Source organism: Stenella coeruleoalba, assembly GCF_951394435.1.
Source record: "Stenella coeruleoalba genome assembly, chromosome: 2".
NCBI classification, from domain to species: domain Eukaryota; kingdom Metazoa; phylum Chordata; class Mammalia; order Artiodactyla; family Delphinidae; genus Stenella; species Stenella coeruleoalba.
Window position 1 is genome coordinate 127,413,375 of NC_137147.1, and position 13,363 is coordinate 127,426,737.

At 47.7% G+C, this 13,363-nt stretch overlaps 1 long non-coding RNA gene across 1 annotated transcript; it reads right to left on the reverse strand.

Annotated features, from left to right (window-relative positions):
* Window positions 1-4,624: 4,624 nt before the first annotated feature.
* On the reverse strand, window positions 4,625-10,175 carry LOC307182576. Its single transcript, XR_013827207.1, has 3 exons — window positions 10,114-10,175; window positions 8,824-8,964; window positions 4,625-4,705 (listed from the first exon to the last, which is right to left on the reverse strand). It is a non-coding gene; the product is annotated as an uncharacterized lncRNA (long non-coding RNA).
* Window positions 10,176-13,363: the final 3,188 nt, after the last annotated feature.

Genomic DNA, 13,363 nt, shown 5'->3' on the forward strand with positions numbered 1-13,363 from the left:
TCCTTTCTAAGGAAAGAAGTAAAGCAATGTAAAAGTCAGAAACATTAAAAGAGATGTCAGTTTGCATATATTTTATCCAAGATCACATATCATAGGCAAAGCATATATATGAATCTCAAACTTGAGGCCTCAATTGCCTGGGTCTCTTAATTGTGAGTAGTTTGCCAGTGATTAAAACATATCACAAAACTATAACCACCCTGGAAATATACAATAAGAATGAATATGTCTAAGCATTTTTAGGTTATAATAAATATCACTATAGAATAACAAAACTCAAGTTTCAATTAAAGCAAATTCAGAAGAAAAACAAAAAAATTCTCATAAGAATCTTGGAAAGTAGGCCAGTCTTTTATGAGAAGAAAACCCATTATAATATTTATGTTTCCCAATTGAATAAAACTATCAGAGAGCCCTGCTTTTCACTTGTCCAATGTTTTATTTGGAACTTTACAGCCACCACGTTGTACATTGGTGCTGTCACTCACATAACATCATAGACTGGGATATCACCTATTAACCAGACATGCAGAAAGAAAAAATGAGAACAAAAAGCACCATGAATTAGTATCAAAATTCCAAAGAATTTAAAACTGAAGAGTACTAAAATCAAACTGAAACATTTGGAAACTTCCTGCTAATTAGGATCAGATATTAAGAGTTTATTCAAGAAATAACTAATTTTTATCATAAACACAAAACATGACTATTCACAAATATAAATAAAACAGTTCCAGAAAAGTCTTACCCAGAATGGAAAGCTTTAATTTTGGTGTACAAGTGACCAGATTGAATGCAGGAAGATCTGATGGTAAAAGTAGAGTCAAAAACAATGTCCAAAAAGTCATCTTACTAAATAGTCTTTAACTAAAAGAAAAATAATGGAGAGTATTAAATGATTAGACATAAAATTTTTATAGGTAAATGACTTATGTTTGACATTCCTTCATATCTAAAGAGAAATATACATTAAATGCACAAAAAGAATCATTAATTATGCAATAGTTGATTCATTCAACATAGGATGATTAAAGAATGAAGAAATTCATACTGGTTCTTCATTGTCTCTTAAAACAATGAGTAGCAGATGAGACATTGGGGTTGTATTCTTGTCAATAAACACACAGACAATGTGGCTGTGAAGTCACGTGGATTTATACTCTAGGAAGCAAATATCTGGAGACTGGCCCATGGGCTTACCATCAGTCAAACTGGCAAAAACATGCAAGGGAACTTTCAGGCCTGAAAAGAGAGCCATCAACTTTTAGTTTTGGGACCCCGTCATGGCCAGACAATGAACAACAAAAAACAGAAAGGCAACTACTCCCCCACTAGGACCACATCTTGGGCCACCACTCTAACTCCTGCCTCAAAATGGTCTAAAGTTTGAGATGATACAATGGCACCAAAGAGCTATAACAGATTTTCCAGAACTGTGGGAGTGGGAGGCAATATAAGAGGGCAGTGTCCACAGAGAAAAAGATTCCACATGAAATGCAATGGGCCCCACTGAAAGTAGGAAAACAAAGAGAAGGGCCCATCAAAAGCAACTGGCATTAATTAGAGCCCACTATCCCTGAAAATGTCCTGGCAAAGCCCTACATAATATCAGGGGTCACATTTCAGCTCAAGTAATAGCCAGCAGTGTCTACAAACGAAGATCGGTGGACTGGTTCATGAATGTATCTGAATGAGTCCAGACTGGGGCTAGATCACACCATATAATAGATTCTTGGGAGACCACAAAGCACACACCACAAGTGACTGTCCCTCAATAGATCAGCATTCTATGCCTCCAAATGTGCAGAAACATGTGGGGATGTAGTTCAGGGTGCCAGGGAAGGAAACATTGACTCCATGTGCAATCTGACCAGAATTCAAGTCTAACAAAAGGCTATTCAGAGCCTGAGATCCTAGAATGTAGAAAAGACACCAGAGAAGGAATCCCATCTTTATGAGGATTGCGGTTCCCAAAATAACTCCCACCTCCAGATGTTTTAAGATGGGCCTCCCTCATAGTCCAAAGTCCTCTGAAGCCTGTGTCAAGGACCAAAGAGAGTCTCTCAACTCGAAACATTCAGGTCATGGAAAAACCTTGCCAGAAGGTATAAGAGAAAAACACAAATAAAAAGAAAGAGATAAGGAAAAGCCATGCCTGTGGCATCTGGGTGGGGCGGTGGAACTAGGGATCAGGAAAAAAAGCCAAAGACAAGACCACGTCTTGGCCATGTGGCAGCTCCTAAACATGGTAGAGTCTCAAGGGCTTTCCTTCCTCCATACCCACAGTCCAGGGCTCTGTAAGGGACAGGGGTATCCCCAACCTCCTGCCCATGGATGGCCACCTCCATTGGACCTCAGTGTAATCCTATTGAGCATGATGTTTAGGTCATTCTCTGTCTTCAGGACCATATGAGTTCTCATCATAGAGCCAACCGAGGCACTCCCCACACATTGGGGCACTGGCACCCGAGTAGCCTTACCTCAGATGTTTCTGGAAATGAGGGTGCCCAAAAGGAAGTTGGTATCTGTCTCTTCCAGGTGCTGGATCAAGGCTGACATTGATTGACCCACGGGAAGCAGGCCAAACAAGGAACTGAATTCCTCTGGGGAGTTGTCTAGCTAGAGAGGAGTAGGACAGCAGTGAGAACTCCTACTCCATCACTTTAGGAATTGGGGGTCATGCATTATACACCTTCATGGATCAAATGATGCTACAAGACACACCAACATTTATACATTCAGGAACACAAAGAGTGACAAAATGCACCTATACACATTACATAAACAAGTAGCTGAAATGCATATCTAAAACCTAAGTATCTACCTACATACCTACCAAAGCAAACACCTACCTCTCTACTCCTTACCTCCCTAAATCCTTACTTTTGTCCCTCCCTCCCACCCTCCATACATTATTACAAACATGAAGGAACCAGTGGACGAGTGGATCAGTGCATGAATGTATATATGAATAATATGTCAAGATATGTAGAAATGACGAATCCCTAAAAAACTTCCAAGAGAAGGCAGAGCATCATTGGCTCTCCTTCTAAAGCGAGAGACTCTCAGCCAGCAAAGTTCTAAGGATGAGTCTTGGGGAACAGAGGTGTTCCTCTGGGCTTGATCCTGGTCTGTGCAAGCACGGCTGATGGCATATTGGGCTTGGCCACTTGCCCACCAACACTCAAAAAACGAGGACATGAGTCCCAAAATTGGATGATCAAGGAAGCAGATATATGGAGATGGGCAAATGGGCTCAGCACCAGTGAAACTGGCAAAGCCCTGAATGGGAATGTTTAGGCCGGGACAAGAACCTTGACTATTGGTGCAGCGTCTCCATCCATGGCATGCCCAAGGCCTACAAACAACAGCACTGCAATTACTCCGTTCTAAGCCCATAACATGGGGCCATGCCTCTACTTCAAGCATACAGGGGCTCATGATGGAGATGATACCAGGGCTCCTAAGGGCTCTCAACAGCTTTACTAGAAATGGACAGTCAGGAGTTTCTACTTTGGAGGGTGCTCTCTTCAAAGGCATTGACTCCCACAGAGGAAGAGCTCCCCAGGAGGATCACTGGATGGGAGTGGGAGGCAAAACCCATCAGAGGGCCCATCAGGAGCAATTGGCCTCACTGAGACACCACCATCCCTAAAAGTGACCTGGCCAAGTCCCATTAAAGCTCAGGGGCTGCCCTTCAGCTTCTCAAAAGCAAGCAGTGTCTACCTGCCAAGGGCAAGTGGATGGGTTCTTGAATGCCTCTCACCACCTCCTGGCCTGGGGCATGATTCTTCCCTACCAATGGTTCTTTGGAGATGGCAAAGCACACATAACAGTGACTGTCCCCTCAGTAGATCAGTGTGCTCTGCCTTGAAGTGGGCACGAACCAGTGTGGATGTTCCCCAGGGGCCCAGGGAAGGAAATGTTGTCTCCATGTGCAGTCTGACTATGTCATTAGATGTGGTGACATAGCAGAAATCAGCTGACTGAGTCCTTAGATGTGGTGCCATAGCAGAAATCCCCCATTTGCGAGGATTGAGGTTCCAGAAAGGACTTCCCCCTCTTGACGCCTTTGACGTGGGCCTCCCCCATAACCCAAAGTCCATTGAGGTCTCTGTCAAAAATCAAAGACAGCCACTCCCTCAAACCATTCTGGCCATGACGAGACCCTTGCCAGAACATCTGACTGAAAGACACAATTTGAAGAGAAAGAGCTAAAGAAAGGCACCACCTAGGACCTCCGGGCAGGCAGTGGAACCAGGGATCAGGAAAGAAAGCTGAAGACAGGATCACGTCTTTGCCACGTGGAAGCCTCTAAACATGGTAGAGTCCCAAGGGCTCTCCTCCAGGGATAGGTGGCCTCTACACCCACACTCCAGGGTTCTGGAAGGGACAGGAGAATCCCTAAACTCTGGCCCCTGGATGGCCACCTCCTTTGGGCCTCAGTGTAATCCTATTGTGCATGATTGTTAGGTCATAATGTCTCTTCAGGACAATATGAGTTCTCACCATTGACCCAACCGAGGCACTCCCCACTCATCTGTGCCCTGGAACATGAGTAGGCTTACCTCACATGCTTTCTGGAAATGAGGATGCCCAAAAGAAACTGAGTTTCTGTTTCTTACAGGTGGTGGACAAAGGCTGACATCACTTGCTCCATGGGCAGTGGACCAAACTCAGATCTTCCTTCCCATGGGGACTTTGGCTAGAGAGGAGCAGGACAGCTGTGTCAACTCCAAGTCCATACAATTGGCATTAGGGGGTCATGCGTGTACATGTACATGCATCGAATGATGCTATGAGACATACCAACAGATGTCTTGTACATCTAGGAACACTTCCACGAACACAAAGTGTGCCCAAATGTACTTGTATGCATTAACATAAACACCTACCTGAAATGCGTACCTAACACTCATCTACCTACCTATCTGCCTACTTACCTACCAACCCATGTACCTACATTTCTAGCTCTCCACCTCTCTACCTCTTTGCCTTTCTCTCTCCCTCCCTCCCTCCCTCCATACAAACATAAAGGAACCAGTGACAAGTAGATCTGTGTATGAATAGTTACATAACTAATGTGACAGGGAAGGAAGAATTGACAAATCACTAAAGACTCCCAGGTGAAGGCAGAGCATCGCTGGCTCTCCTCCCATCAGAAGGCCTGGGGTAAGGGCTTCTTGGCCAGTAAAACTCTATGGATGTGTCTTGCAGAATGGAGATGTTCCTCTGGGCTTGATCCTGGTCTGTGCAATCATGGGGTGGTCGATGGGACACTGGGCTTGACCACTTGCCCACCAACACACAGAAAATGGGGCCAGGAAATCCCACAGAATGGGTGCTGGAAGAATCAGATATGTGGAGACGGGCCCATGGGCTCAGCAGCAGTCCACCTGGCAAAACCCTTCATGGAACGTTCAGGCCAGGGACAAGAGCCATCGTCTGTTGGTTCAGTGTCCATTCTTGTGGCCCATGGAAGGCCCCCAAACAACAGCAATGTAAGTGCTCCCTCCTCAGCCCATGCCATGGAGCCACCCCTCTTCTTTGGTAAACAGGCCCTCAAGATGGAGATGATCTCAGGGCTAGGAGGGTTCTCAACAGCATTACTAGGAATGCACACTCAGAAGGGGTTTCTCCTATTGAGAGTGCTCTCTTTGAAGGCAGGGGCTCCCGGGGAGGAAGAACTCCCCAGGAGACTCATTGACCACTAGTGAGTGAAGCAAAATCCATCAGAGGTCTCATCAGGAAGAACTGGCCTCACCGAGACCCCACCATACCTGAAAGTAACCTGGCCAACTCCCATTAAAGCTCAGGGGCTGCCCTTTAGCTTTCTCAATAGCCAGCAGCATCTACCTACCAAGCCCCAGTGGAAGTGTTCTTGCCTGCCTCTCAACTTCTCCTGTCCTGGGGCACGATTCTTCCCTACTGATGGTTCTTTGGAGACGGCAAAGCACACACCACAAGTGACTGTCCCTTCAGTATGTCAGTGTGCTCTGCCTTCTGGTGCACACAGACCTGTGTGGATGTTCCCCAGGGGCCCAGGGAAGGAAACATTGCCTCCAGGTACAACCTGACTAGAACTCAAGTCTAATGAAAGGCTTTTCAGTGCCCAAGAAACTGGTCCTTATATGTGGTGCCACAGCAGAAATCCGCTCCTTTGCAAGGACTGAGGCTCCTGAAAGGACTCCCCCTTCTTGACGACTTTGAGGTGGGCCTTCCCCATTGTCCAACTTCCAATGGGCCTCTGTCAAAAATCAAAGAGAGCCACTCATCTCGAATCATTCAGGCTGTGGTGAGACCCTTGCCAGAATGTCTGATTGAAAGACACAATTTGAAGAGGAAGTGCTAAGGAAGGTCCCGCCTATGGCCTCTGGGCAGGCAGAGGAACAAGGGATCAGGAAAGAAACCCAAAGACAGGATCACATCTTCACCATGTGGAAGCCCCTAGACAAGGTAGAGTCCCAAGGGATTTCCTCCAGGAATAGGGGGCCTCCAAACCCACACTCCAGGGCTCTGGAAGGGACAATAGAATCTCCAACCTCCAGGCCCTGGATGGCCACCTCCTTTGGGCATCAGTGTAATCCTACTGAGCATGATTTTTAGGTCATCATCTCTCTTCAGGACCATATGAGTTCTCATAACTGACCCAACCGAGGCAATCTTTATACATCCGTTCCTTGGCATGTGAGTAGGCTTACCTCAGATGCTCTCTGGAAATGTGACTGCCCAAAGGACATGACTTTCTGTCTCTTCCAGGAGCTGGACCAAGGCTGACATCGCTTGCCCCATAGGCACCAGGCCAAAGTCAGATCATCCTACCCTTGGGGACATTGTCTGGCTAGAGAGGAGTAGGACAGCTGTGTCAACTCCTAGTCTATACCGTTAGGCATCAGGGAGTCATGCATGAACCCCTATATACATCAAATGATGCTACGAGACATACCAGCATATGTCTTGTACATCCAGAAAGACTTCCACGAACACAAAATCTGACCAAATGTGCCTGTATGCATTTACATAAACACCTACCTGAAACGCACAGCTAATACCTATCTACCTACCTACCTCCCGACCCAACTACCTACCTTTCTAGCTCCCTACCTCCCTATCTCCTTACTTTTCTGTCTTCCTCCCTCCTCCCAGACTTACAAACATAAATGAGCCATTGGCCAATGGATCTGTGCATGAATAAATACAGAACTAATGTATTAGGGAAGGAAGAATTGATGAATTGCTAAAGACTCCCAGGTGAAGACAGAGCATCATTGGCTATCCTCCCATCAGATGCCTGGGGCAAGGGCTTCTTGGCTCACCAAACTCTATGGACTTGTCTTATGGAATGGAAATGTTCCTCCAGGCTTGATCCTGGTCTGTGCAAGCACGGGGTGGCTGACAGCACATTGGGCTTGGCCACTTGCCCACCAACACTCAGAAACAAGGGCATGAGTCCCCAAAATTGGTTGATCAAGGGAGCAGATATATGGAGATGGGCAAATGGGTTCAGCACCAGTGAAACTGGCAAAGCCCTGAATGGGAATGTTCAGGCCAGGAAAAGAGCTACTGTCTATTGATGCACAGCCTCTCCATCCATGGCATGCCCAAGGCCTACAAACAACAGCAGTGCAATTACTCCATCCTAAGCCCATATCATGGGGCCATGACTCTACTTCAGGGAAACAGGGACTCACAATGGAGATGATACCAGGGCTCCTAAGGGCTCTCAACAGCTTTACTAGAAATGGACAGTCAGAAGGAGTTTCTACTCTGGAGGGTGCTCTCTTCGAAGGCAGTGGCCTCACAGAGGAAGAACTCCCTGGAGGATCACTGGATGAGAGTGGGAGGCAAAACCCATCAGAGGGCCCATCAAGAACAACTGGCCTCACTGAGACACTACCATCCCTAAAAGTGACCTGGCCAAGTCCCATTAAAGCTCAGGGGCTGCCCTTCAGCTTCTCAATGGCAAACAGCATGTACTTACCAAGACCGGGTAGATGGGTTCTTGAATGACTCTCACTATCTCCTGGCCTGGGGCATGATTCTTCACTACCTATGGTTCTTTGGAGATGGCAAAGCACACATCACAAGTAACTATCTTCTCAGTAGATCAGTGTGCTCTGCCTTGAGGTGTGCAGGGACCTGTGTGGATGTTCCTCAGGGGCCCAGGGAAGGAAACGTTGCCTCCAGGTGCAACCTGACTAGAACTCGGGTTTAATGAAAGGCTTTTCAGTGCCTGAGAAACTAGTCCTTTGATGTGGTGCCACAGCAGAAATCCGTCACTTTCCTAGGACTGAGGTTCCTGAAAAGAATGCCCCCCTTCACAGCTTTGAGGTGGGCCTCCCCCATAGTCCAACCTCCATTGTGGACTCTGCCAAAAATCAAAGAGAGCCACACACCTCGAATTATGCAAGCCGTGGGGAGACCCTTGCCAGATTGTCTGAATGAAAGTCACAATTTTCAGGGAAAGAGCTAAGGAAAGGTCCCGCCTATGGCCTCCAGGCAGGCATTGGATACAGGGATTAAGAAAGCAAGGTGAAGACAGGACAACATCTTTGCCACTTGGAAGCCCCTAGACACGGTAGAGTCTCAAGGGCATTCCTCGAGGAATAAGGGGTCTCCACACCCACACCCTTGGGTTCTGGAAGAGACAAGATATTCCCCCAAACTTTGACCCCTGGATGGCCACCTCCTTTGGGCCTCAGCGTAATCCTATTGAACATGATTTTTGGTCCTCATCTCTCTTCATGACCATATGAGTTCTCATCATTGACCCAGCTGAGGCACTCCTTACGTATCGGTGCCATGGCACCTGAGTAGGCTTACCTCAGATGCTCTCTGGAGATGTGGATGCCCAAAAGGACGTGACTTTCTGTCTCTTCCAGGTGCTGGAACAAGTCTGACATCGCTTGCTCCATAGGCAGCAGCTCAAACTCAGGTCGTCCTTCCCCTGGGGATGTTATCTGGCTAGAGAGGAGTAGGACAGCTGTGTCACTTCCTAGTTAGGCATTGGGGGGGTAATACATGTACCCCTATATGTATTGAATGATGCTATGAGACATACTAACACATGTCTTGTACATCCAGGAACATTTCCACGACCACAAAATGTGACTAAATGTACCTGTACGCATCTACCTGACATGCATACCTAACAATTATCAACCTACCTACCTCCGGACCCACCTACCTGCCTTTCTAGCTCCCTATCTTCCTATCCTTACTTTTCTCTCTCCTTCCTTCCATCCAGACTTAGAAACATAAAGGAACCAGTGGACAGTTGGATCTGTGCATGAATAGGTACTAAACTAATGTTTCTGGGAAGGAAGAATAGATGAATCCCTGAAGACTCCCAGATGAAGGCAGAGCATCATTGCCTCTCCTTTCATCAGAAGTCCTGGGATGAGGGCTTCTTGGCCAGCAAAACTCTACAGACGTGTCTTGCAGAATGGACATGTTCCTCCAGGCTCGATGGTGGTCTGTGCAAGCATGGGGTGGCCGATGGGACATTGGACTTAGTCACTTGCCCGCCAACACAAAGGAAATGTGGCCATGAATTCCATGGAATGGATGCTGGAAGAAGCAGATATCTGGAGATGGGCCCATGGGCTTAGCACCAGTCAACCTGGCAATGCCCTGAATGGGAACTTTCAGACTGGGGACAACAGCCATCATCTGTTGGTGCAGCATCCCCTCTAGTGGCACACTGAATGCCCCCAAATAACAACAGTACACCTACTCCCTCCTCAGCCCACATCATGTGGCCACCACTCTACTTCTGACAACAGGGCCTAACAATCAAGATGATCCCCGGGCTCAGAAGGGCTCTCAACGGCCTTACTAGGAGTGCCCCCTCAGAAGGGTTATTTCCTCTTGAGGGTGCTCTCTTTGAAGGCAGTGGCTCCTAGAGAGGAAGAGCTCCCCATGAGAATCACTGGACCCGATTGGGCAAAGGAAAATCCATCAGATGTCCCATCAGGTGTAATTGGCCTCACCAAGACACCACCATCCCTGAAAGTGACCTGGCCAAGCTCCATTTAAGCTCAGGGGCTGTCCTCCAGCTCTCTCAGTAGCCAGCAGCATGTACTTGCCAAAACCCTGTGGACAGTTTCTTACCTGCCTCTCAATTTCTCCTGTCCTGGGGCTCAGTTCTTCCCTACCAATGGTCCTTTTGAGACTGCAAAACAAACACCAGAAGTGACTGTCTCCTCAGTAGATCAGCATCCTCTGCCTTGAGGTACACACAGACCTGTGTGGATGTTCCACTGGGGCCCAGGAAAGGAAACGTTGCCTCCATGTGCAGCCTGACTAGAACACAGGTCTAATGAAAGGCTTTGAAGTGCCTGAGAAGCTAGTCCTTAGATGTGGTGGGGCAGCAGTGTTTCCCCCTTTGCGAGGACTGAGGTTCCCGAAAGGACTCCTCCCTCTTGAAGGCTTTGAGATGGCCCACCCCCATAGTCCAACATCCACTGGGCCCACCGTCTAAAAAAGAAAGCCATTCACCTCGAATCATTCAGGCCGTGGTAAGGCCCTTGCCAGAACATCTAACTGAAAGACACAATAGGAAGAGAAAGAGCTAAGGAAAGGTCCCGCCTATGGCTTCCAGGTGGGCATCAGAACCAGGGATCAGGAAAGCATGGTGAAGATAGGACTACGTCTTTGCCATGTGGAAGCCCTTAGACTCGGTAGAGTCTCAAGGGCTTTCCTAGAGGGATAGGGGGCCTCCAAACCCACACCCCTGGTCTCTGGGAGAGACAGGAGAATCCCCAACCTCCTGCCTCTGGATGGCCACCTCCATTGGGCCTCAGCGTAATCCTATTGAACATGATTTTTAGGCCATCATTTCTCTTAACCATATGAGTTCACATCATTGACCCAACTGAGGCACTCCCCACGCATTCGTACCCCCTCACTTGAGTAGGCTTTACCTCCAAAGCTTTCTGAAAATGAGGATGTCCCAAATGACGTGAGTTTCTGTCTCTTCCAGGTGCTGGACCAATGCAGACAACACTTGCTCCATACGCAGCAGGCCTAACTCAGATCTTTCTTCCCCTGGGGATGTTATCTGGTTAGAGAGGAGTAGGACAGCTGTGTCACCACCTAGTCCAACCCTTAGGCATTGGGGGTCATGTGTGTACACCTTCATGCATCGAATGATGATACAAGACATACCAACACATGTCTTGTACATCCAGGAACACTTCCATGAACAAAAAATGTGACTAAATGTACCTGTACACATTAACATAAACATCTACCTGACACGCATACCTAACGACTATTTACCTACGTACGTCTGGATGTTCCCCAGGGGCTCAGGGAAGGAAACGTTGCCTCCATGTGCAACCTGACTAGAACTCAGTTCTAATGAAAGGCTTTTAAGTGGCTGAGAAGCTAGTCCTTAGATGTGGTGCCACAGCAGAAATCTTCCCTTTGCAAAGACTGAGGTTCCTGAAAGGATTTCCCCCCTCTTGACAGCTTTGAGATGGGCCTCCCCAACTGTCCGGGCCTCCCCAACTGTCCAATGTCCACTGGGGCCTCTGTCAAAAATCAAAGAGAGCCACTCTCCTCAAATCATTCAGACCATGGTGAGACACTTGCCAGAACGTCTGACTGAAAGACATAATTTGAAGAGAAAGAGCTAAGGAAAGGCCCTGACTACGGCCTTTGGCTGGGCTGTGGAACCAGGCATCAGGAAATAAAGCCAAAGACAGGACCATGTCTTCGCCACATGGAAGACCCTTGACATGGTAGAGCCTCAAGGGCTTCCTTGAGGGCTCCACACCCACACCTCAGGGCTCTGGAAGGGACAGGAGGATTCAAAAACTCCTGCCCCTGGATGGCCACCTCCACTGGGCCTCAGCATAATCCTATTGAGAATGATTGTTAGGTCATAATGTCTCTTTAGGACCATATGAGTTCTCATCGTTGACCCGACCAAGGCAATCCCCACACCTCTGTGCCCTGGCACTTGAGTAGTCTTACCTCAGATGCTTTCTGGAAATGAGGATGCTCAAAAAGACGTGACTTTCTATCTCTTCCAGGTGTTGGACAAAGGCTGACATTGATTTCACCATAGGCAGCAGTCCAAACTCATATCTTCCTTCTCCTGGTGACGTTTTCTGCTTAGAGAGGAGTAGGACATTTGTGTCAACTCCTAGTCCATAGCGTTAGGCATTGGGTGTAGTTGCATGTACATCTTCATGCATCGGATGATACTATAAGACATACCAACAGGGATACATGCATAAACACAGAGTGACCAAATGTACCTATATGCATTGACATAAGTATCTATCTGAAACGCATACCTAACACCTACCTACCTACCTATCTACCAACCTACTTACCAACCCACCTACCTACCTTTCTAGGTCCCTACCTCCCTAGCTCCTTATTTTTCTCCCTCCCTCCTTCTATATATACTAACAAACATAAATGAACCAGTGGACGTGTGGATCTGTGTATGAATGCATACATAAAAAATGTGTCAAGGAATGAAGAAATGACGAATATCTAAAAGACTGCTGAGAGAAGGCAGAGCATCAGTTGCTCACCTCCCATCAGAAGGCCTGTTGCCATGGCTTCTTGGCCACCAAAACTCTCTGGACGTGTGCTGGGGAACAGAGATGTTCCTTTGGCCTGATTCTGGTCCATGCAAGCATGGGGCAGTCAATGGGACATTCGGCTTGGCCACTTGCCTGCCAAAACACAGAAAACGAGGCCATGAATTCCCATGGAATGGATGCTTGAAGAAGAAATTATCTGGAGATGGGCCCATGGGCTGAGCACTAGTCAACCTGGCAAAGCCCTGCATGTGAACGTTCAGGCCGGGAATAAGAGCCATCATCTTTTGGTGCAGCAGCCCGTTTTATAGACCATCGAAGGCCCCCAAAGAACAGCAGTGCAACTACTCCCTCCTTGGCCCACATCATTTGGTCCCCCTCCACTTCGGGCAACAGGGCCTCACAATGGAGATGATACCAGGGCTCAGAAGGGCTCTCAACAACCTTACTAGGTAGGCACACTCAAAAGGGGTTTCTCCTCTTGAAGGTGCTCTCTTTGACGGCAGTGTCTCCCCTAGTGGAAGAACTCCACAGGAGATGCAATGGCTGCTAGTTGTTGAAGCAAAATCCACCAGAGGGAGTATCAGGAACAATGAACCTCACTGAGACCCCACCATCCCTGAAAGTTACCTGCCCAAGTCCCATTAAACCCAGGGGCTGCCCTTCAGCTCTCTCAATAGCCAGCAGCGTCTACATGCCAAGACCTGGTGGATGGGTTCTTGCCTGCCTCTCACCATCTCCTGTCTTGGGGCATGATTCTTCTCTACCAATGGTTCTTTGGAGACTGCAAAATACACACC